Below are 24,583 nucleotides of genomic sequence, written 5' to 3' on the forward strand. Positions count from 1 at the left end.
CTTTCAGAGAGACGTGCTCCAGTTTGAGCTCATAGGTGAGCCATTTCTGAGCATTTACAAGTTGATGCATTTTTACTTTCACAGTCATTATATTACCTTATCATTCATCTTGCTAAAAACATCTGCAGAGAACTTGAGTGTGAAAGTTGCAATACAAAACTCAGTATTATTCTTTCTAGAAATATCACTAATTATAATTTCACAGGAAATGAATACCCAGCAACCATGAGTTAAAAAGAAAGAAAAGATTGGAAAGGATTTATTGAGTGAACAAAAAGACTCCAAAACCTTTTAAAAAAAATAGAAAAAAAGCTTTAAGTTCTTTGACACAATGCAATATGACAAACCAGGTCCACCAATTAAGTAAAAACCTCCCACGATAAAGCCACAGATTATATACTAAAGTGGCAGAACAGGCTCATCATTTATAGGAGCTATGATTCTGGTGTATGTTTTCCCAACAGTAAAAAGGAGAGAGGAATCTATTTTGGTGCTATTAGCTCACAGCTGGGTTTGATAAAGAGGGGTGTCTGGGATATCTGCTGTGGTCTGTAAGACAAACCAAGGGGGCTGATTTAACTGTGGTCCAAGGCCAGAGACAGCAGAGAGAATGACCTGTGGGAAATATCTGTTTCATTCAGAGTCCCAGAGTCCAGGGAAAAGGTTATGCCATAAGAACCTACACTAATCTGAAGAAAATTTATAGTCACAAGTCAATATGTTCTCTTTCCACCTCATGTTTTCTTATTAAAATAATTGGAATTTACTAGAAGGCACAAACTATCTGAGGAAGGAAGAAAGTCAGAGACATTGAAGGGAAGGAATGGGGCAGGAAAACAGATAAGAAGAAAGGGTAGACCAAAAAATGCATCAGCTTTCTTCTTTTAGGAATTTTGTTCATTTAGCCAATATGCGGGAGTCCCTTAAGTAATGAGAACAAATGAGGGAGTGCTCAGCCTGAGTTCTCCAAGTCTGAGCTGCAGAGTATTGTCTTTAAAAATGTGGCTTTACATTGTAGAACACATAGTAACTTGAATTATAATAGTAATTCTGGAACAGAGATTCTAAGATGCCTTATGCTATTGACAGATAAGAATCATTAGCAGTTAACCGTATTAGTTATTTGTATTAAAATATTTACTCCTGCTTCCTTGAAAAGTTGATCTTTGTAGCTAGGATATTCCTTACAACTCCAGTACTCTCTCATTCTCTTAAAAAAAAAAAAAATTATTGACTAAGTTGGCAAGGTAAACTTCTGTTCTGGTTTTAGGAAATTATCAAAAATTACCATAATTCTCCTCAGATTATACTTTGCTATTCTGGTTCTCAATTACCTTATCTAGTTGAGCAAAATGTTGTACCATTAATTTTTTTTTTCTTGCACTTAGTTTTTCCTGTTTCCTTGTCAAGAAGCTTGTACTTCTATCCCTGCATCTGGTTCTATGAGGCTGCTTGGCTTTACATCTTTTTGGTGTAAACAGTGATTAAACATCCCTTCCCCCTCCTAGTTTTAGGCAGACATAACCTAATCTGTGTTATGTGACAAGACCAATTAGTCTCGCCCACTCTCCAGCCTTCTGTCCCTCCCCTCTCAGCTGCTACCCTCTTGGCACTCCATCTCTTTTAGGAAGTAGCTGTAGGAGCCAAATTTCTAAACTGAATTCATTAGATGAATATGCAGGTCCAGATTGCATAAATGTGCTCACATCCTCAAGTAGAACTCAGACTCAAGACTTCTTCTGACTCTTTCCTCTCATTGCATTTTATGTTTGTTAGAAGATTTCTGACTACAAAACTTCCTCACTGGCTAGAAAGAAAGGGAAGGTATATGGACTAGAAGTGGGCAAAAGAAAGGCCCAGAATTGGACTGAAAAAAAAATAAAGGCAGAGAATGCCATCCCTTCCTTGGATCTGTTATTTTCTACCTTTTTTTTTTTTTAATTTTATTTATTTCTTTGACAGAGATCACAAGTTGGCAGAGAGGCGGGCAGAGAGAGAGGAGGAAGCAGGCTCCCCACTGAGCAGAGAGCCTGATGTGGGGCTCGATCCCAGGACCCTGAGATCATGACCTGAGCTGAAGGCAGAGGATTTAACCCACTGAGCCACCCAGGTGCCCCTTTTCTACCTGTTTTAACAAGGAGCAACCTGCCTATTTCTGACATGTATAGGTGGCCTGCAGAGTCCAGCTGATGGATGGGCAAGACATGCCATTCATAATTCATGCTCAGAGCACTTGCACTACAACTAGCTGGGTCAATTGAAATAAGAAGGGGACCCTGAGGACAAGACATGGAAACACAGAACAGCTGGTGGTGTACAATTCTGATGAGTCTATTATCCCATAGCCAGACTGTAGCCACCACAGCTGGGGATAGCAGGTGCCAAGAAAGCCTGACCCATTGGATCTTGAGGTACTAAAGAGAGAAAACACTTAAGCTTCCTTCATTTTGTTTCTGTTATCGGAATTATGTTTTTGGATTTTAAAACCTAACATTTTTTTTCAATAGTATAACTGGTAACAGAGGGCTGAACATTCTATGATAAGTTATTTGGTGCTGGCAGCTTAAATTTCAAAACTGATAACTATAGATATCATGTCAAGTTAACTGATAGAAAAGTCATAAGTAAATCTCTGGGGCAACTGCTTAGATAAATATCAGACTTTAAAAAAAAATCACAGAATTCACCAATAAAACCTGAGTCCCATTGCAAATATGCCTGCTAGTAAGTCTTCATTAGATAATAAGATTGGTGACTTCCTGTCATTTTAAAAGCACAGGCATCTTCTCTTGGATTAATTGAAAGTTTCCTTAAAAATGTTTAAATGTGAGAGACAGAAAGAGGTAGAGGAAACAACAGAGAAATAAAACAAATATCAAAGCCTTACAACAGATTTCCCTTTCTAGGCGTTTGAGATGACAATATGATGCTATTTTTTGTGTGTTCAGTTTGTCCCTCACTCCATATTCCTGCAATTCACTGTCATCTGTTGCCAACCCAGCACCCTCAGGAAGCCTGAAAGTACGTAATGTGGGCTCTTAGTTCATGCCCCTTTAACTAAGAAAGTCTGGGCTGTGACATCATTGCTTCTGTGCTCACACCTGCCCTACACAGAGACTTGGATCACTGGTACCATGCATTAGGTGGAAATTCCCGTTAATATAAGCCTGAAAATAAAAAGATTAATAGAGGATCCCTTGGCCAATTTAGATGTGGTCCGAGAATACAAACATAGCACCTTAGACACTGGTGCTATTCTCAGGCAAACATTTCAGAAAGTTCCCTCTTTTTCTGGAATGCCTTCACAATGGAAACAAGAGTCAGAACTATTTTCTTTCTTTTCTTCTTCAAATGGATTTTAATGTCCTGTCACTCCAAGTTTAACATAGTAAATTATCAATAGTACCTGTGCAGTGGTTTGTATGTCTTTCCAGCACAGTGCAATCCAGGATAGCAGTCTGTGGAGGGAGAAGTTCTCCTGAAAGGCCGTCTACATTAATTCGCCATTTTCCAGCATTCTCCACACTGTGATTTGTACAGAATTATAGGAGCTGCTGAAGCCAGCTGGCTCCTTTGTCTTCCCTTGACTTCTGGCCAGCCTCTATTCATATTGCTGCGACCAGAAGATTAAAAAAAAAAAAAAAAAAGGAAAGAGAAGAAAAGGAACTCATAGGTTTAAGAAGTGCCTAAAATTGTGGCAGAAAAAATATATCTGAGATATTATCAGTCAACTAGTGCCTAGTAAGCTTTTAATGGGGGTTAAAAATGCAAAGCACAGGGGAGCCTGGGTGGCTCAGTGAGGTAAAGCCTCTGCCTTCGGCTCAGATCATGATCCCAGGGTCCAGGGATCAAGCCCCGCATCGGACTTTCTGCTCAGTGGGGAGCCTCCTTCCCTTCCTTTCTCTCTGCCTGCCTCTCTGCCTACTTGTGATCTCTCTCTCTGTGTCAAAAAAATTAAAAAAATTAAAAAAAATGCAAAGCACAGAAAGAAGAACTAAAATGTATACAATCAAGTCTTTGTCGTGACAGAAGTTTCTGTAGTTGGTGAGTTAGAGAAATAATCCAAATTTATCATGCATTTGAGCTTCAGTAGAAGGGGAGAGACGCAACTGGAGGCCTTAGAACACTACATCAAAAACTAATAATGTACTGTCTGTTGACTAACATAACATTAAAAAAAAAGTTCATTCTTTTTGACTAACAATCCCAATTCCAAAAAATAAATAAAAACAAATAATACATACAGAAAGAATTATACATAAGGAGGGTCATCATAACACTACTTAAAATAGTAAAAAAAAAAAAATAGCAAGAAATGAAATGTTGGATAATTAAGAAGACAAGACTTAGACTAAAGTTATCCTAATATTATTTCCACCTTTCTGTCAAATCTGAATTTTGCGTGAGAGATATACAAAAATATAAATTCAAATCTTAATCTTTTATAACATGGTTTTATATATGATTTTTATATTTAAGATCTGGTGGAGGGTGAGGCCAAAAAGTCCCTTGGTAGCAAAACTTAAGGAGGTGCTCACTCTTGGGAGCTTGCAAGTGCAGCGTTGGCACTTAACCATGAGAATGGGTGATTCCTTAAATCATGTGCCCAGAGCACCTGTCTTGCCTCATCCTTGACCCAGTCTTGTGCCTGGTATCTTCCAGATGCACCGTAATGGACATAAGCACTACTCTCTGGTGGGACATTTAAGTTCTTTTTAATGTTTTGCTGTTATAAATAACACTCCGATGTGTATATGTAACATTATAGATATTTGATTTTATCATTGGAATACATTTAGATTATTTTTTCTATTCATTTTAGTCTTTACAATCTGATAGAAAAAGCTCATTGTTTCTCTTTTCATTTTTTAGTGTTAGTAATATTAAATATTTTAACACTATTTTTCCTTTGTGTGTGTCTATTCCCTGCTTATGTGTCTTAGCAATTTTTCCATTAGGGTTTTTGTATTTTTTTTTTTAAGTATCTTATTTACTTATCTGAGAGGGAGAGTTCAGGGAGGAGGAGCAGAGGGAAGAGAACAAGCAGATACCCCTCTGAACACAGAGCCTAACTCTGGGCTCAATCCTCGAACCCTGAGATCATGACCTGAGCTGAAGTTAGATGCTTAACTAAATGAGTCATCTATGTGCCCCGGGTCTTTGTTTTTTCTTAAAGATGTATAAGTTTCTCACAAATTAAAGCTATCAGTCTGAATCTCAGATATGTTATATTTGTTATCAACTGTATTTGCCACATTTTGTTGCGCTAAATTAAAAATGGTAAGAAATAATAATAGCACTTTCTGTGTGGTTTGTTTCGGGTGCTGTATTAACCATTTATAATTATTAACTTATTAATCCAGACAAGAGGCAAGTACCATCATTATTCTTCATTTTATAGTGGAAGAAACTAAGATGTAGAAAAGCTAAGAGGTAATGTAATATGCCCCAAATCATTCAGCTATTTAGAGGTGGGTGAGTTTTCTTACTTAGGAAGGCCTTGTCTTGGATCTAAACTCTTAAATGTTTCCCTACACAACTTCCTAGGACAGAATGGACAGTAATAAAATGATAAAACAAATCTATTGACCATTTTTTACTATCTCTAGTGTTATGCTATTTTATTTTAGTATTTTCTTTACATAAGTCAGTAGATTAAAGATTAATTTACATACCTGATATTTGATATATCAAATATTGGGGATATTTGGTAAATTAATGTTTAAAGATTCAATGCCTCCATCATATATCAAAGTTTATTCCAGAAGGATGAGAGTTAAATGTTAAAAAACTAGAGAATTCTGTTTGCTAGAAAATCATATATTTATCATTTAGTTAAATATAGAATTTTCTTATGATCCTTTGTGACATCTTTGTATAACATACTTTGCCAAATATCTATGTTTTTGAATGTTTAAATTTTTCTTTCTTTTTTTAAAAATTTTATTTTTTTTCAGTGTTCCAAAATGCATTGTTTATGCACCACACCCAGTGCTCCATGCAATACATGCCCTCCACAATACCCACCACCAGGCTCACCCAACCCCCCACATCCCCCTCCACAACCCTCAGTTTGTCTCTCAGAGTCCACAGTCTCTCATGGTTTGTCTCCCCCTCTGATTTTCCCCAACTCATTTCTCTCCATCTCCCAGTGTCCTCTATGTTATTCCTTATGCTCCACCAGTAAATGAAACCATATGATAAATGACTATCTCTGCTTGACTTATTTCACTCAGCATAATCTCCTCCAGTCCCGTCCATGTTGATACAAAAGTTGGGTATTCATCCTTTCTGATGGAGGCGTAATGCTCCATTTTATACGTGGACCGTATCCTCTTTATCCATTCGTCCATTGAAGGGCATCTTGGTTCTTTCCACAGTTTGGTAACTGTGGCTATTTCTGCTATGAACATTGGGGGTACAGATGGCCCTTCTTTTCACTACATCTGTATCTTTGGGGAAAATACTCAGTAGTGCAATTGCAGGGTCATAGGGTAGCTCTATTTTTAATTTCTTAAGGAATCTCCACACTGTTTTCCAAAGTGGCTTCACCAACTTGCAATCCCACCAACAATGTAAGAGGGTACCCTTTTCTCCACATCCTCTCCAACACATGTTGTTTACTGTCTTGTTAATTTTGGCCATTCTAACTGGTGTGCGGTGGTATCTCAATGAAGTTTGGATTTGAATCTCCCTGATGGCTAATGATGATGAACATTTTTTCATGGGTCTGTTAGCCATTTATATGTCTTCTTTGGAGAAGTGTCTGTTCATTTTGTCTGCCCATTTTTTGACGTGATTATCTGTTTTGTGTGTGTTGAGTTTGAGGACTTCTTTATAGATCTTGAATATCAGCCCTTTGTCTGTAGTGTCATTTGTGAATATCTTCTCCCATTCCGTGGGTTGCCTTTTTGTTTTGATGACTATTTCCTTTGCTGTGCAGAAGCTTTTGATCTTGATGAAGTCCCAAAAGTTCATTTTTGCTTTTGTTTCCTTTGCCTTTGGAGACATATCTTGAAAGAAGTTCCTGTGGCCAATGTCAAAGAGGTGACCAGCTATGTCCTCCTCTAGGATTTTGATAGATTCCTGCCTCACATTGAGGTCTTCTATTCATTTTGAGTTTATCTTTGTGTATGGTGTCAGAGAATGGTTGAATTTCATTCTTCTACACGTAGCTGTCCAATTTTCCCAGCACCATTTATTGAAGAGACTGTCTTTTTTCCACTGGATATTTTTCCTGCTTCATCAAGGATTATTTGACCATAGGGTTGAGGGTCCATATCTGGGCTCTCCACTCTCTTCCACTGGTCTATGTGTCTGTTTTTGTGCCAGTACCATGCTGTCTTGGTGATCACAGCTTTGTAGTAAAGCTTGAAGTCAGGCAATGTGATGCCCCAATTTTGCTTTTCTTTTTCAACATTTCCTTAGCAATTTGAGGTCTTTTCTGGTTCCATACAAATTTTAGGATTGTTTGTCCAGCTCTTTGGAAAATGCCGGTGGAAATTTGATCGGGATGGTATTGAAAGTGTAGATGGCTCTAGGAAGTATAAACATTTTGACAATGTTTATTCTTCCAATCCATGAGCATGGAATGCTCTTCCATCTTTTTGTGCCTTCTTCAATTTCTTTCATGAGTATTCTGTAGTTCTTCAAGTACAGATCCTTTACCTCTTTGATTGGGTTTATTTCCAGGTATTTTATGGTTCTTGGGGCTATAGTAAAGGGAATCGATTCTCTAATTTTCCTTTGGATGTTTTCATTGTTAGTGTATAAGAAAGCAACTGATTTCTTTCATCAAGGTTGTCCAGTTATTATTTTTTTCCTTTAAAAAATAATTTCAACTAATTAACTCTTGGATTTATATATTACTGGCTGAACTATCCTGAGTTGCTTGGAAAAATTATTAAGTGTTGCTAAATAAATCCTAGATCCTACCTACTCTACAGCCTGTTACACAGAGTTGTATAAGTAATATTCAGAGCAATTGTAGATCAAAATCTGCAACTTGGAGCATCTGTGTGTGTTCAGAGATAATTCTCCATGGGTTTTCCTCATTTCTGAACATATTATGAGGAGAGACATGGTGGCCTTTGTCCTAGAATATCTTTTCAAAGATGTTGTAGAGCAAATAGGAAGATAATGATATTGTCTCCCTCTGGAGCAGAGGGCAGATCTGTTTACTGCCTAGCATAATAGAGATAATATCTTGCTTTGCCACAAAGGTCTGGTAGGTCTGCCTACAGTCCATTATAAAAGTTTGAGTTTCAGCTCAAGTCTCCTTAGCTGTGATGCAGACCCACTGGTGCCCAGCAATCACCTGGGCTACTCCATATCAACCCCCCCTAAAACTTGGGTGCAAGAGGAATTAATAGAAACAAGATACTCATTGAAGGTTTTTTTGTTGTTGTTGTTTGTTTGTTTGTTTTTGTCTCTGACCCTTGGGTTTTGTGTCTTCTGCCAGCTTCATGAAATTGTGGTGGGACAATGTGTTAATTTGAAAGCAGTATAAGTAGAATCTCATGCTCTTCATAGTGCTAGATGCTGACTTTTTTATACTTCCATTGATGTGTCTATTTCGTTCTCTAATATGTCTTAATACACTTGGCATATCTCTCCTATTTTGTCTGTGAAGTATTCATTAGCTACAGGTATTTGTAAGAGTATGACCTTCTCTTTTAGTTACTCCCATGGGCTTGGTAGGTGAAGTTTATGTTTCCCTCCTAGTGTTTATTTGACAGCAGAACAGCTCAGTTTTCCTCAGGATTAGGTAAAAAATTCATCCTCAGTTTTAGCTATACAGAATTATTAAAACATTTCTTTGAATAGACCCACAGAATTTCTCAAATTTATTTTGAGGTGTCTGCACACCCAATATTTGAGAAATTCTGTGAATTCTTGTTATTTCTTCAAATTGCATACATTCATTTCTCCTTATTCTAATCAAAGTATTTCATGATGTAAATTTGCTTTTAATTTCATCTTTGGCTGGGTTCCAAGGGTTTTAATATGCAGTGTTGTCATTATACTCCCTATGTATTTGATAAATTCAGTTTCAGTGTATTTAATAGTGTACAGTTTATTTAGAAGAGTATTTAATTTCCAAGTGTTTGATCAATATCAAGAACAAAAGAGTATTCACTGGCTTCCTGTGATGCAAGATGAAAACTTTGCCATACTTTACCTTCTCACTCAAATCCCAGTTTATTTTCATAAAATTTAATTCATAGATTCAGTTTTTAAAATTTTCACAATATCACATATTTTATTTTTCAAAAATAAAATTACCACTTTCACAATTGTATGTATAACAATTATTCAGACATTTCAAAATGGATTTGATGCCCACCTTCAGTCATTATATTATGACTTTCCTGTTCTTTAAATATCTTATCTTAGTGTTTTAAAATCAAATGATACTGAGTTTAAAACTTGGCCCAATGGCCGTTTACCTTCTTTTTCCTTTTGTAAGTAATAGGCAATCTCCAAAAGGGGAACATAGTCTCAGCATTGTCTTTTCATAGCAGTCAATGGCACCAGTGTCACCTGGGAGAGGTTGCTTCTTGCTCACCCAGTGCCTTTTCAAGAATACACTGGCTGCTTGGAGGAAAAGCCTGCTAGTGTAAGCACCTGTGACCCTCTGTATACCTTCTTCGTGTCTCTCAAATGTCCTCAATCCACAACTGCCGAAGGAAAACCCCTTCTGCCCTATAGCTCACCTTTGTTTCTAGTACTCTGCTTTCCAAACTAGATGGTGTTTATGGAGTCCTTTAGCTCCTCTGCTTGAATCTCAAAAGGCTACCCTTATCTCACAGGGCAGTGAGTTGAGATATGTCTCTGGTGTCTCTTCTCAATGTGGTTTTATTGCCATTTTTTCTATCAGAAAAATCTTGAAAATTCCATGATGAAGGTGATATATTCCCCACATCTTTTTCTGCCACAGATTCCTCACACTCCTCATTTTTACATACTCTTGGTCATTTCTATCATCGACCGAAGAGCAGTCATGTTTTTATATACACACGGCATTCTTCCCAGACCTCTAGGTTACTTTTATTTTTCTTTGTCTTTTGCTCTGTTGTAATTAAGAGTAAATGCCTTATAATGAAAAAGGACAATATACATGTTTTCTAGGTAACAGTATTAATCATTTTTAGGACCTGAACACCTTACAAAGTGCTTTGCATGTACTATGTGAGGGATTTCAAAACTGCCTATGGGTACATACAGCTGCCGTTCACATTTAACAGACAAAGCAACTGAAGACTTAAGCAGTTGTCATTGGCCCAAAGCCACATAAGTAATAACTGGCAGATCCAGATACCTGAGGCAATAAATGGTAAGGAAGAAATGGGTGGAGGAAACAGTACCATAGAGATTTAGGAGGGAAAGAGATTGTTGTACAGTAGAGTTACCTAGAAAAGAAAGTGGCCTTAAAATTGCACCAGCAAGGGTTAGGTTTGAAATCAAGAAATTCAGAAGTGTTTCAACCTATTAATTCAACATAAAGGTTAGGAAGTCAGTTAACTTCTTAGTAAAGAATGAATAAAAAAAAAAACAACAAAAAAACAAAAAGAAAAATAAAAAACAAACAAAAATACAGATGTCACTCTGGCTAAGGAGAGACCTGGATTAAGGTAGGGAATCATGTTTTCTAATCATGGGTCCTCTTGGAAGATGCTGGAGCTGGAAATGATGCAGTTTAAGTCATAGTTAGCACAGGCTAAATGTACAGAGTCCAGTAAAGACAAAAGCAGGGAAAGCACTGAAAAGGGTCTGAAAAGAGTGGCCAAAACAGAAGAAGAGACATTCTCAGGAGTCCTTGTGGAGTGATAGATTATGGAGGTTCTGTAGAAAGCACGTATTAAAGATTGATTCCATAGAACACCAAATAATGATTGAAAAATGAAATAATCCAGCCTAATACCTTCACTTGACAATAGAAAAAGCTGCAATCAAGGGGAGAAATACCCAGAATGTCCTAGCTTGTTAGAAGTAAGGTTTCCTCCACACCAGCCGCTTGCTACTTGCACTGTCTTACTGTCCATATTTATGCGAAAGTCATAGAGCCCAATCAGTAACCCAAGTCCTACTTTGTCCAAGGTTCTGAATGTGGTAAGAAGAAGAGTAGAAAATTGAAATAATTCCCCTTTTGCCACACCTTTCACAGGCAACTTCAGCCTTCTCTGGCATCCCTCACTATGTCCCAGTTCCCATTACACTTCTTCCTACAGTGCCTCAGATTTTCAACTTACTCCTAAGTATTGGACTTTTAATACTTTTTATTTCATCTGAATATTGCCAGAGCAACCCTTTAACAACGTATGGAGGAATTATCCTGGAAAAAAAAACAAACAAACAGAATTAAAGTATATTTAGTTAGATGTAAGATTAAGAGAATGAAAGGAAAATTTGGGGCCACTTGGCTAAGAGTTAACAGTAAGGAAGTTATCTTCTTAGGTTTGTTGGGCTTACAAACAGGAGTTAAATACCAAATAATGGTATTATTTAGTATGATTTCTCAGATACGAAAAAGAATAGAATTGTGACCTCCCATACACCAGCCCTGGAGAAGGTCAGATAAAGTGGAGTGATATTTAGTGCCCTAGTGCACACTAGTAGGAGGTGAAAAACTCTATGCAACCCACTCCACACATGTACTCATTCAAATCAACAAATATTTATGGAACACTTGTGACATGCAAAACATTTGGTGAAGTGCTACAAAGGACAGTAAAGTACATGAGACAGAAAGTCTGTCCTAAGGGAATTTGGGATCTAGTTCTAGCCATTCACCAGAAAGGCCATGAGGGAGAAAAATGTGATTCCAAAATTGGAAGTTACTAATGGGCAAAGAATAAGGCAAGAGAAGGAAGACAGTATGTCTTCATGTGACTAAGCAACTTGGAAATTACTGCTTTTACTTAAAACCATACTCATTTTATAAGATCCTTAAAAGTGAATAAGGAGAAAAATATTTTACAGTCAAATACTTAATATCTTCCCAGTGTTAAGATGAAACCATTTCTATGATATTTCATTAGCCTCCTTCATAAGAATGAATGACTGGGGAGACTTCACTACTTTATTAGGTAAGACTCAAGAAAAGCTAAGGCAGTGGGAGAAATGCAAACTCTTTCAGGGTCATATATAAACAAGGCATTAATATTAATAGATGTTTTTAAAATTAGATTTCTTGTCGCTATCACATTTTTCTTAATTTCTCATGGTTAATTCTCTTTTTCTTTCTCTCTCTTACAACACACACACACATACACACACACACAGAGCAAAAATAGTTTGTGGTCTATTAGCTTAGTCATGAAAAGAGAAATGGGAATGGGTGGTCTTGTTGGGAAAGGAAAGAACTGGCATCCTCAAATACAAAGAAGCAAGATATGTAAGTGGTGAGACAGGCAGGGTGTAGAGATTTTTGGAACGTTTTTGTAAGGCATCAGGAAACTATCTCTATAGTCACAATGATGTTTCTGTCTTGTCAGCATTTTTTCTTTATTTGTGTTGGGCTTTATGACATATCTAAGAATAATAAATAATTTATAAGATGCAATAATGGCCTGGTACATTTCTGGCAGATTTAAAAAAAAATTCTCCAATAACTCATTTGATAAACTCTTGAATTCTTTTCTCTAGAACATTTTACACAACAATGCTTTGTTTTAAGGGTTGTCTATCAATGAGTTGCAAAGCATTCATTATGCATTCAAGCCTGCTTTTTTGTCTATCCCTTTCTTGCCTCCTTTTATTTTTCCCATTTAAGTGGCATTTTTCTGGGAGTAATCTGATTCTTTGGGATGTAAAATGAAATCATGCTAGAAAAAAATTAACTCTTTAGACTCACAAAAACAATTGCAGTCTTTTATAGTAATGATCAAACTTCAAACTACGATTTGATTCAATACATGCTTTTTTATCATTTACCTACTCATCCCTACACAGGTACATGCATACACACATGAATTGGTTAGACTGCTATGCTCTGGAAAAGGAAAAATAAACAACAGCATTCCCCATACATATTCCTAAGCAATAATAACATCTTGTTTTATCAGATGCTTCCTGAACATATATACTTAACTGGCTGTCCTGGCCACTATCCAAAATTAATATATTGTGTGATTTTTCTCTTCTGTTTGCTTTTATAAACCTTATGGATAACCCTAAAGTAGGTGACAGGGATCAGAAAGCATCCTCTATTCTTGATTATTTCTTGCCCACAAAGTGGGTAGCTTAACCTGTTGTTGTCCTTTGTGATTAAGATTATGTTCCCATCATACCGTCAGCGCATCTAGTGCCAGAAAATGTGTTTCTAGAAGTAGAATTCTAGGTACACTATGTGATCCGCATTTTCTGTTCTTTCCTGGAACTCTTTATAACCAAGGATTTAATTTGGAAACTGGCCAACTGTTGTTTGGCTATGAATCCAAGATTTTACACATCAAAAGGAACTAGTCTTTATCATGAATGAGAAGGTTCAGGCAAAACATGAATGAAGACAGAACTAAGTGATCCATCTATATTTAAAGATGGCCATAAATCGCAGTGATAAGGGGGCACGGAAGAAAACGGATTAACATCTGAGAACAAAGGAAGGCAGGAAGAAGAGTGGGCAGTTGGCTAGCTCTCTTTTAAACAATTCTTGCAGTTTTTTAGAGATGAATATGTGTTCTAATCAGAGCAAATACTCATTTCAATTCATGGGTGCAGTGTATCAAACAAAGGACTCTGCTCCCTTTTGGGAAGATGAAGATTCTTGTCCTCACATTCAACCATGCACTCTTTCTTGCAGACACATGTGAAACCAATCTTTAAGTTAGAAGTTTTGACCTGTTTTCTGTTTTTTCAATTCAAAGGTACTATTTATTCTAAGATGTGCCATCAATAATAACTCTTTTCACACACACACACACACACACACACACGCACACACACACACACCAACAATAACAACATTAAATGTATGCATCAAATGTCAGAGGTATGGTGATTTTGGAAACACTGAAATTAAAACTGTGTTTTTAGGAATCAAGAATCTCCAGGTCTTTAGTCTCCAGGTACAGAATTTTAACGTGAATAGCTCCTATAGTAATAGTATAGACCCTTATGCATTCATGCAGATTTGCAGACGTACGTTTGGGACATTCTATAGGGAAGGTATGCTCTAAGTGTTGGGATGGCTTCAAAAACAAATTAAAGTTGACTTCTTTCCCTCCAATACCTTATGGCTTAGGAGAGGACCGAACACATTATGTTCAATTAAGTACATTCCAAAGTGGAGATGATACCTCAGATATGGTGGAGAAAAAACAAATAAATACTTGAGAAATAAATGCTATGTTCTGAGTATTTATCTTAGGAAACCATTGCTTCTAATTTGGCTGGGGAGGGGAGGGAAATGGATAAGGGACTCTTTTGAGAAAAAGTGGCCTTTTTCCCCTTTTTTTAACATAATGAATGATGAGTAGAACTTTGCATAACGTTTTCACTGTAATGATTCAAATTATCTTTAAAAATTAATTTTATCAAATCCTTTTGCATTACATGTTTTCAGGCTGAACTTTCACATAATTTATCAAGATATTGTTCCTAGTATATACTTGTGTTGCCTGCCGAGCACTGGGCTTCATTTTCATTATGCTATGTTATCATTAGGTGAACATCAAACCAGCATTCTCTAAACTCAGATCTACTGAGCACCTGAGCATGCTAACGCAGCACTCGAAGTAACTGTTGTGTAACCAAATCCACGATAGGACTCCTGTCCTTGAAAAGACTCCATCTTGTTTAGGAATTTTGATTGTAAATTAAAAACATAAGCTATGACACAAAATAACATGTACTAATATGAACAATGAGAATTAAGGAAAATAGTAAATGCTGTAGGACGAGGAAGGAGAGAAAAGTTTGTGTTTTCTGGGATGTCTCATAGACTGTAACTTATAAAAATGGAAAGAGTTAAAAAGTCACGAGGAATCAGAGCCTCCCGAAAGGAAACACGGTAGAGGCCAAGCCACAGAAGAGGGACTTTTCAGTGTCTGGGGATCAGAAGTTAATCAGCTGGGTTGCAGGTATGCTTATAGTGAATGATAGGAAGAAAGCTAATAAGGATTAACAATTTTTTACTGAGTACTTGCTATTTGCCTGGGACAGAGGTAGGCCTTGGAGATAAAATTATTAGGACACCATTCTGTTCTTTAACCTCTAATCCATGGTGTCTGAATGATCAATCAATAGATCTTATCAAATCTTAGGTAGTCAACGTAGTACTTGAGGGCTGCCCCTCAAGAGTAGTACAAGGGGGGTACCCCATTGACAAAAAGTACTTTTTGAGGGTCTTGGGTGGGAGGAGACATTTGCAAAGCAGTATTATTTAGAGCAGAAAGTGAATGCCAGATGTCAGAAAAGAGCTAGGAAACTAATGCAGAATCCATTTGTAATATTTATTTCTTTTCCTATCCATTAAACATGCACATTAATATATGAATAAGACATCCCATATATAGAATTCCACCTAAATACTACCTTTAAGCTAAACAGCAAGCTTAATGGTCTGTTTTCAGCAGATAACTATTATTTATAAACCAACCTAGTAAAGGTATCTTGGGGGATACATTTTCTATATGTTTGGCTGACATTTCTAGGTCCTGAGCAGATCTTATTAGCTTGGTGATTTTAATCTCTGTCTCTTAAAAATGAAGGTCTTTGGCTCAAAATTTTTTCAGTTGATTTATATTACCTGTATCCTTTTCACCATGCCACTATCTCCCCAGTGATATTAAACGGTGATTATTAGGCTTGATCAACATCACACGCTTCCTTTTGATTTAACAGTGGAATATACACAGGTTTTAGTGATCGGTTTAAAGTTCCTTGTAAACTGTATTTATATGCTGAAACAGAGTAAACAACATCTTCACCTTGAAAAGAGATGGATGCCACTGTATTTTCTGTCTCTTTAGGCAATATTACTTCTACGGTTTATCAGTAATGGCCACTACCCAACTAAAGTTCATTTAGGGTCTGAAACAAGGTTCTGGAAATGGCAATATCAGTTCTTCTCTGAGTCTTCTTTTCTGTGTTACATATTCCTAGTTTACAAATAAACTGACATTTATATTAATCACCTCTCTAGAGCAAACATAGCTGAAGAAGGGCTAATACATCATCCAAAAATTGCTACCTAAGTTCTAATTCCAAAATCTTTATTGCTGCTCATGATAAATGGCATAAAGAAAAAGGGAAATTTGGGGGTTGCAGTGGTCTGGTAGCTGTAGGAAATAAAGTGTTCTGCATTTTGAGATAAATTTTGAAATATATTTTCAAAGGATTCTGATGGACTAATAAAGATTAAACATCGTAATACATATTTATCATTTTTCTCAGGAGGTTATTTTTAATGAATACATTAGTAAGTCCCAGTTTTGTTCCTGGAATGGTTTAGAACTCTTTGTTCAAGTCTAAGATTGTACACAACCATACAGGAACCACCAAAACGTATGGTCCTGATGTTTTCAGTAAGTATTTTGGTTTAAATAAGGGTTTTTAAACCATAAGGTTTAAATAGGGGTTTGAAAAAAAATTGCAGTTAAATTTCAGTAATTTCTTACAAGATAAAAAACCTTTTGACAGAGTCTGAGAAATGTACGCTTGTACCTATAGATCATAATGAAGGTAAGACATGCAGTAGACTGATCTCCAATCTTTTATAGTACTGAAACTTGGGACTGCCTAATGATGTTAAAGCAAGATGCTTAAAGCTGTCCATCAGCTTCTGAAACATCACCATAATTAAATTTCAAGGCTGTACTCCATAAATCACTGGAACAGATATTAGGGTTGAAAAGGTCTCATTGATATGAATGGCATAAGTCATCTAGATGCCTAATAAGAGATGCCACCTTAAATATCATTCTTTGATTAACTCTGAAAGAAATACATCTACCAAGAGCGAGTGAGGGGCCACTTAAAAGTCTACTAAAAAGTAGGGGTTGCTTCTGATAAAAAAGCAGTTATAAAGAGTAAATCCCAAGATGGGGTAGCTGAGCAAAACACAAAGACAGAGAGATGGTGTTTCATATACGTAAATACAGGAGCTGGGGAGAAAACAAGAAAAAAAAAATCGTGTACTGATTTTTAAGAATGCACAGTTGTCTCCACCAAGTTTGCTGAGTCCTCCAGATTCTACCAGGGGAGGTTTGGGACTGTTACTTTATGAAGTGCCGCCTTTTCTGTTAAAGCTAAAGCTTCAATCTAGCTTCATGTGAAACTGCTTCATTTCATTTTAAGCAGAGGGAAACAGGATCATTGTGAAGAAGACATTCGGATTAGTAACAAGGAGTCTTTGGGCTTCAGCACTACCATTATTTTAAGTTTTGTGAGCTTGAGCAATTTCTCTAACCTACCAGAGCTTCATTTCCCACTTGTGAGAAAGGCATAAAACCCATCGCCATCTTGTGCTTTAATAAATAAGAGTAGGACTTTAAAAACTACAGTGTTATGCTGATTGAGAATTGTTACTATTAAGAATCAATTTGTTGATAAAGTAGTTCATTTTTATTGGAAATACATTAACTATATATTAGGATTACTAATTAGGAGAATAATTAACAAATAACTTGATCTTCAACTTTGACAAATGTTCCTAAAGATAGTCAGTGTATTTATTTGTTTTCCATTGGGTTTACACATCAGGGTTGTGTCCTGGCGACTCTCTAGAACCCAGGGACCCTGTGTCTGAAATTCTTAGCATTTGCCACCAGATGGCGCTGTGTAGCAAGCAAATACCAAGTGCCTGGTCACTGGTAGGTAATATCTGGGCTCCTTTCAGCAACAGGGACAAATAATTTGTGGAAAAATACGCATGATGGGTGTTTACATACTGTGCATGACATTTTTAAAAAGCAATAAAGGTAGAATTCCATTGAAACTAACATGCAAACAACCAATATCTTATACCATATTTGTGTTTTCTGCACCTGCATTTTTCTGTGATTTTAAGGGCATAAATATTTTTGTGGTTAGCTCAGTGCCCTGCTTCTAAGTCATCTCTACCTTCAGTGAAAGTAGTTATCCACCTTCAAGATAATCCTGAGTGATCATAATTGAGATTTGTATGATGTAGAATTTGTTAAATTTTGTTATTGCTATTGCTTTAATCACGGAGGAGTAAGTATTTTCCCCAGTGCTTTCCTGTCCTTGTGTTAAGTCTATAATGCTACTCCAAAAACCTCCAGTAATAGTATAAATCTGTTGTGAATTCACTTGTGAGTGGCAGCAAACATGGGACCAGCAGGTTGTAGGGAGCATTTTCTTTTAATAGCAGCAGCTCCCCAAAGTCTTTTCTGTTCTCTTCACAACTCAGACCCTCCTACCTCTCTTTTTATCTTCCAGATCTGTTTTATTGTTGTTCCTCAGATAGTACCCAGCTATCTTAGATAAATCTTAGGTTTCTTCTGGTTCCACTTTCCTGGCTAAGCTCTCTCAGCACTACACAACATAAGAGGTGAAGGGTACAACATAGATTCCTTTTAGAACGACATTTTTTTGTTCCTAGCATACAATCTAAGACAGTATAGATAACAAATAATTACAAAAATCCAAATCCTTGGATTTTATGGTCAAGAAGGATCAATTAGGTCTCAACGTCATCTAGAAGTCATTTTTCCCACGTTGCCAAATCTTGCTAATCCTGATAATGGTCAGGAAAAAGCTCTTTCTGGATCATTTGAACCATACAGTTGTTCCCTCTTCTGGACTCTATCGCAGTCCCCTATGATATGCTGCTTTGCATGGCTTTATAGCCTTTAATATGTGTATGTATTTTATGGCCTGGTTTTGCTTAAGAACATGTTTGCTGTAAGTAATAGAAAAGCTGGTTTAACTTATCAAGTACTGAAAGATGGAGTTTTTATTTCTTCTATAATGTGGAGTCTGAGACACCAGGAGCAATAGCCCTGCAATTCATTTAGAACTCTCTCATGAACCCTATTTTTCCTTCTACTGGCTGAAAATCACATGCGATGGCCGAATCAGCCATCTTGTATTGTAAACCAGTCCTAAGAAAGGAAGCTGGTTTTATCAGGGCAACCAGATACTGAGAGTCTGAGTTGCTGACACACTGTGGAGAATCCTATCAGCCTTTGGCTCTCTGCCTAGATTTTATAAGAGAGAAATAAACTTCTACTGTGTTGTAAAGGGTTGAATTATGGACTCCCAAAAGATCTGTCCACATCCTAATCCCTAGAACCCTGTGAATGTAACCTTATTTGGATAAAGTCTTTACAAATGTAATTAAGTTAAGGATCTCAAGATGAGATCATCCTGAATTATCCAGGTGGGCTCCATATTCAATTACAAGTGTTCTTATAGCAGACACGGCAAGGGGAGACACACAGAAGAGAAGGATCAGACACACAGAAGAGAAAAAGATGTGAAGACAAGACGCAGAAATGAGTGTGATCCAACAACAAGGAATGTGGGAAGCCACCAGAAGGTGGAAAAGGTAAGGAAAGTCTCTCCATTAGAGCCTCTAGAGGGAGCATGGCCCTAGCTAACACCTTGATTTTGGAACTGTGCCCTCCAGAGCTATGAGAGAATACATTTCTCTTTGTTAGTAACTCAGTTTGTGATAACGTCATACAGCAGTACTAGGAACAAATACACTTGTTTAAGCTGCTATATTTTGAATATTTTTCCCTCATAAGGTAACCTAACCCTAAGTAATATTTTCCCAAACTATCTTGCAAACATCTTGAAATCAAAGTTTGCATCTCATAATTACTATCCCTCACATGGACTAGGAGAGACACTGCGTGTGCGTGTGTTATTATTAGTGGCACCACATTTGCATTGCTACCAATTCTGAAGGGAGACTACTAGACTCAAATAATGCTTGGAAGAATTTCAGAAAGAGACATTTTTATCATTATTACTGCCTAGCAAAAAATGTAAGCTAAAGTAAAAGATGGGTGAGAGGAAAGTCAAATCTGGAGTGGCAAATCAAAGTTTTGGGTATGCTAATATGTTGATGTCTATTGCAAGGTCTGGTTTACATTATGAATGGAACAGACATTTCTCTCCCACTCACCAATACTAAATAAAGACCAGCAGTTGTCTGCTGTACTTACGTTTAACCTGCTTTCCAAGTTAATTGGTTTTCTTCCAGTTTTAACATCTTGAAGACTTCCTCAGTTTTCTGTCATGCTGGTTTGTGGTTTATTTCACTTGAATGTGAACTCACATTTTTTTTTGGGGGGGGACAGGTTTATGATCATACTTAATCAGATATTGAAATAATCAATTAGAGCATCCTGAGGGTTTTCAGAAAAGAGAATTAGAGTGTTCTATGGGCTTACTGACCTTTGTTGAAGATCACATTAACTATGGGGAACTTTAAAAGATTTGTCTCAGATTCAAAACTTATTCTGCTGTTGAAGAGCTCCATGTGTTCCTAGAGATGTAAATTCATGAGTCAAGGTCTCAATTTCTATATGCATAAGGGGGAGAAAATATGTGCAAAATGTGTGTACACACACATGCACACACACATATACACCACATATATATATGAACCAGCTACTTTTCACAAATTATATTACCACATTCTTTCCTCTCAGTTCTAAAAGGTAGGTAATACATAGTGTCTCCAGAGAAAACACAGGGACTTGTTTAAATGATTTGCCCATGATTACACACTAATAAGTATTAGAAACAGGGTTCATAAGAGACTCAATCTCAGGAAACAAACTGAGGGCTGCTGGAAGTGGTGGGATGGATAGGGTGGCTGGGTTGGGAAGGGATAGAGTGTCTGGGTGATGGACATTGGGGAGGGTATGTGCTATGGTGAGTGTTGTGAATTGTGTGAGACTGCTGATTCACAGACCTGTACCCCTGGGGCAAATAATACATTATAAGTTGAAAAAAAAAAAAAAAAAGAAACAGGGTCCAATCCCAGGTCCAACTCCAAAGCATGTCATTGCAAATTCACTTTTAAAATTTTTTCTTGGAAATATTTTCTTGAGCTACCATTTTGTACAAAGATAAGCTATGACAGACTTGATATTACTAGATAATTGCTGGCTTTTCTACTCAGAGTTCATTCTTTATAACTGTCTCTGTTTTACATTTTGTCAATTTAATCATATCTACAAATTCTTGGGGTTTATCCTATCACTACTTATCTCTCACTAAAAATGTAGAATGTGGTATTTGATGAATGTTACCTAATACTTATGATTTTAAACATGGGCAACAGTTAGTTTATATTTGTATTTTCTTTTTCTAAGATTATTTATTTATTTATTGAGAGAGAGAGAGAGAGCACATGTATGAGAAGGGGGAGGGATAGAGGGAGAGAGAGAGAGAGAGAATCTTTAAGCAGATTCCCCGCTGAGCCCAGAGGCTGACTCAGAACTCAACCCCAGGAACCTGAGATCATCAACTGCATCAAAACCAAGAGTCAGATGCTCAGCCAGCTGAACCACCCAGAGAACCCCATGTTTGTATTTTCTAATACATTTGACTTCTAAAGACTACCTAGGCATTTGAATCTGTCAAAGACCTACTATTGACTTAACTCCCTTCCAAAGATTGCCTTTCATGATAACAGGAGGAAGCTTAGAGCTCATTATTTTCTGAAAGTAGATCCTTCTTGAAGTTCTAGAGATTTTATTTCAAGAGAAATGCCTGGTTCATTCTAGTCCCACCTATGAATCCAAAAACCATCTACATTTAGATGCAGCTAACAGGAAGGAACTTCCATGAAATTAGATTCACCTTTCTTAGGAATGGGTGGGAAGCAACATGGCTGACAGGATGTTATGGCAAATGTTGCAATGTCCCCTTCCCTTGGGAAACCTCTCTGTTGGGCGTTTCAGAAAGTGGATGTTATCAAATACTAGCTATTTGGAGTACATCCATTTCCTTTCTGATTATATTGGACATAACACGTAAGATGCTATTGAAAGTCTACATCACTATTTAAATTGTTAAGAGGTCCAAGAGTTCAGCTGTCAGCCTAATAATTAATATACACTGAACCAGTGTTTGAATTAATTTACATTTTCAAAAAATAATTTCTTGTGCCAGTCTAGATAACTTAAAGTTTATAAAAAATTACACTGGAAAACAATCAAAGTCTTTAAATAAACAAAAATATTGACAGGGTTAAACCTATTTAAAAAGTAGCCCGGAAACTAATAAATCAGCAAAGTTCCCCAAATGCCTGGTTATTCCTATATAAATGGGATGGTTTATTGGAAGGATGAAGAGCTGTCTGGGTAACAAGGAGCTCTCTTTGCCCTAGTGCCAAGCCAGTCTGAAGGAGGGCTCTTCAGGGGGGCATTCATTCTTTAAGGCATTAGGAACTCATTTAATACCCTAAAATGGACTCATTATTTCCTAAAAGCAACGCTACAGCCCACCTAAAAAGTCTTTTCATACAGAATCCCACAGTTTAAACTAATTAAATTCTGCATTATTTAGTTTAATGCACATCATTAAAGTCATTTTTCTTCCTTGGGGGTGTGCTGAATTCAAATAATAATAATAATAATGCCTTGTGTTTGTAAAGAACTTAGGAAGCTTTTTTTTTTTTTTTCCCATTTATGATGTTACTTGATCTTTAAAGTAAGTATCTGAAGTTGCCTGTGTGCACAGTTGCCTCCATGGCCAAATCTCCAAGGGCAAGGGCCAAATCTGTCTCCTCTCCACATCCTCCTGAGGGCCGGACGTGATGAGGCAACTAACAGCCATACTCACTGTTTGCCAGGGACTCATCTAACCATCTGTAAGAATCAACTCATTTCATCCTTAAAATTGCCCTATGGGGACACATCCAATTGTTCTTGTTTTACAGATGAGCAAAGGAAGGCAAAAAGGGACTGAGTAACTTGCCTGATATCCTGCAGTGGGATGTGTGTGGATCTCTAGAGCTCTGGCTCTTTGCCACCATGTTTCATTTCACTGCAGTAGGACTGTTCCCTGCTGTGGGACACAAACCTTTGTTGCATTCGTGAAGGAATGCAGGGATGTAGTAGGCAGGTACAATACTATCACCCCCAGTTGAGAGCTCAGAGGGAGGGCCATGTCCTCAGTTCTGCAGTTGCAGCTGTGCAGCTGGAACTCAACTGGACACCTGACTCCAGCCCAGTATTCTTTCCACTGTATGATTTCTGCTTTCTCCTCTGGTTCATCTACAAGCCACCTGTTCTAGTGTTTTATTTTTGATGTTTTAACTTGTGAGTCCGATTAAGCTATTTGTGGGCCAGGCTCAAAACATCGCATTGGTATTCTATGTGGCTTATGATGCTTTCCTCATGTATTAGACTGGCTCATTGCTGAAGACCGCTCAGTGCCCAGCAGCAGTCTTATTTCTTACCAAGTTCATTAGAAGTGATCCAGTGCTAGAATCTTCAGACTCTCTCCTTTGACAATGTCTGTACCTTTAACTCAATTCACTCTTGCCTGGGAACCAGAAATGATGATCACTTCCTGAAAATAAATGGGAAATTTAAGTTTATTTAGCAAACTGTTTGCTTATCTTCCCATTAAAAAACAAATTTGAATATCTAAATAAATTTGACAATGAGAGCATCAACCACACAGTTTCCCTCACTGGATTTCAGGGGGCCAGTTTCTAAGACAGATTGAGTTTGCTTACTGGGGAGAGTGAAATCTCCCTCTCTAACTGAGTATTTTACGGATCTACAATGGAATTCTTTAGGATACCTATACTTAATGCTTAAAGACTTTCTGCTCAAAATGAGGCAAGGCACATGATAACCATATTTGAAGAAACATTTTGATAGGATAAGTTTTCCCCAGCCAATTGGGAAGCAGACCAGTGTCCTGGTATGCTTCACCTGGTATCTTCATCCAAATGAGGGGTCCATGATGCTTTTTTGCCTACACACATACCCATCAGCCAAGATACACATAACAGAGAAGAATTAGAATTTTAGCCTCAGACTCACTATTGATAAAGACTTTGCTATTCTGTTTCTCATGGGCCCGGCTGAACTGAAGAATGATGGTCTGTAGGTAGCAAGTTCCAATATTCAAAGGGCAAAGACCACATGCAATGTTGTCTGTTCTTTCCTCTGCAGCTAAATGTGAATAGAGACCAACAATGGCTAGTTCCAGAATCACAGTTCTCAAAGGGAAGAGAAAACAAAATTTATTTTTCCAAATTGTCAGCTTAGATTAGCAAGAAAACACTGAAGACACGGTCTGAGGACATTTTCCATTATGGGGAAGATATCCCAGAACTAAAGAGAGACTCAGGAACAGAGTCTGGGCATTTCTGGGCAGGAAGGGCCTCTCGCTTCTCTTTTACTCGTTGCCATTCTGATCTAATATCAATCCCTGCTCCTCCTATCAAAGGGTGATTAAATTTTAATAAGAGCTGTTTTGGTGTAGAGTCTAGGGACAAACTCTGGATTGGGAAAAGCAGATTTGAGAAGACAAAGAAGAGACAATAAGTCCAAAATCACTTTTTTGGAGGATGTTTGCCATAAAAAGAATCAAATGGATGGGCAAGTGCTGGTGGGGCACATGGGGCCAAGTGAGC

Source organism: Lontra canadensis, unplaced genomic scaffold (assembly GCF_010015895.1).
Source record: "Lontra canadensis isolate GAN:19392208 unplaced genomic scaffold, GSC_riverotter_1.0 scaffold10, whole genome shotgun sequence".
Lineage (NCBI taxonomy): Eukaryota > Metazoa > Chordata > Mammalia > Carnivora > Mustelidae > Lontra > Lontra canadensis.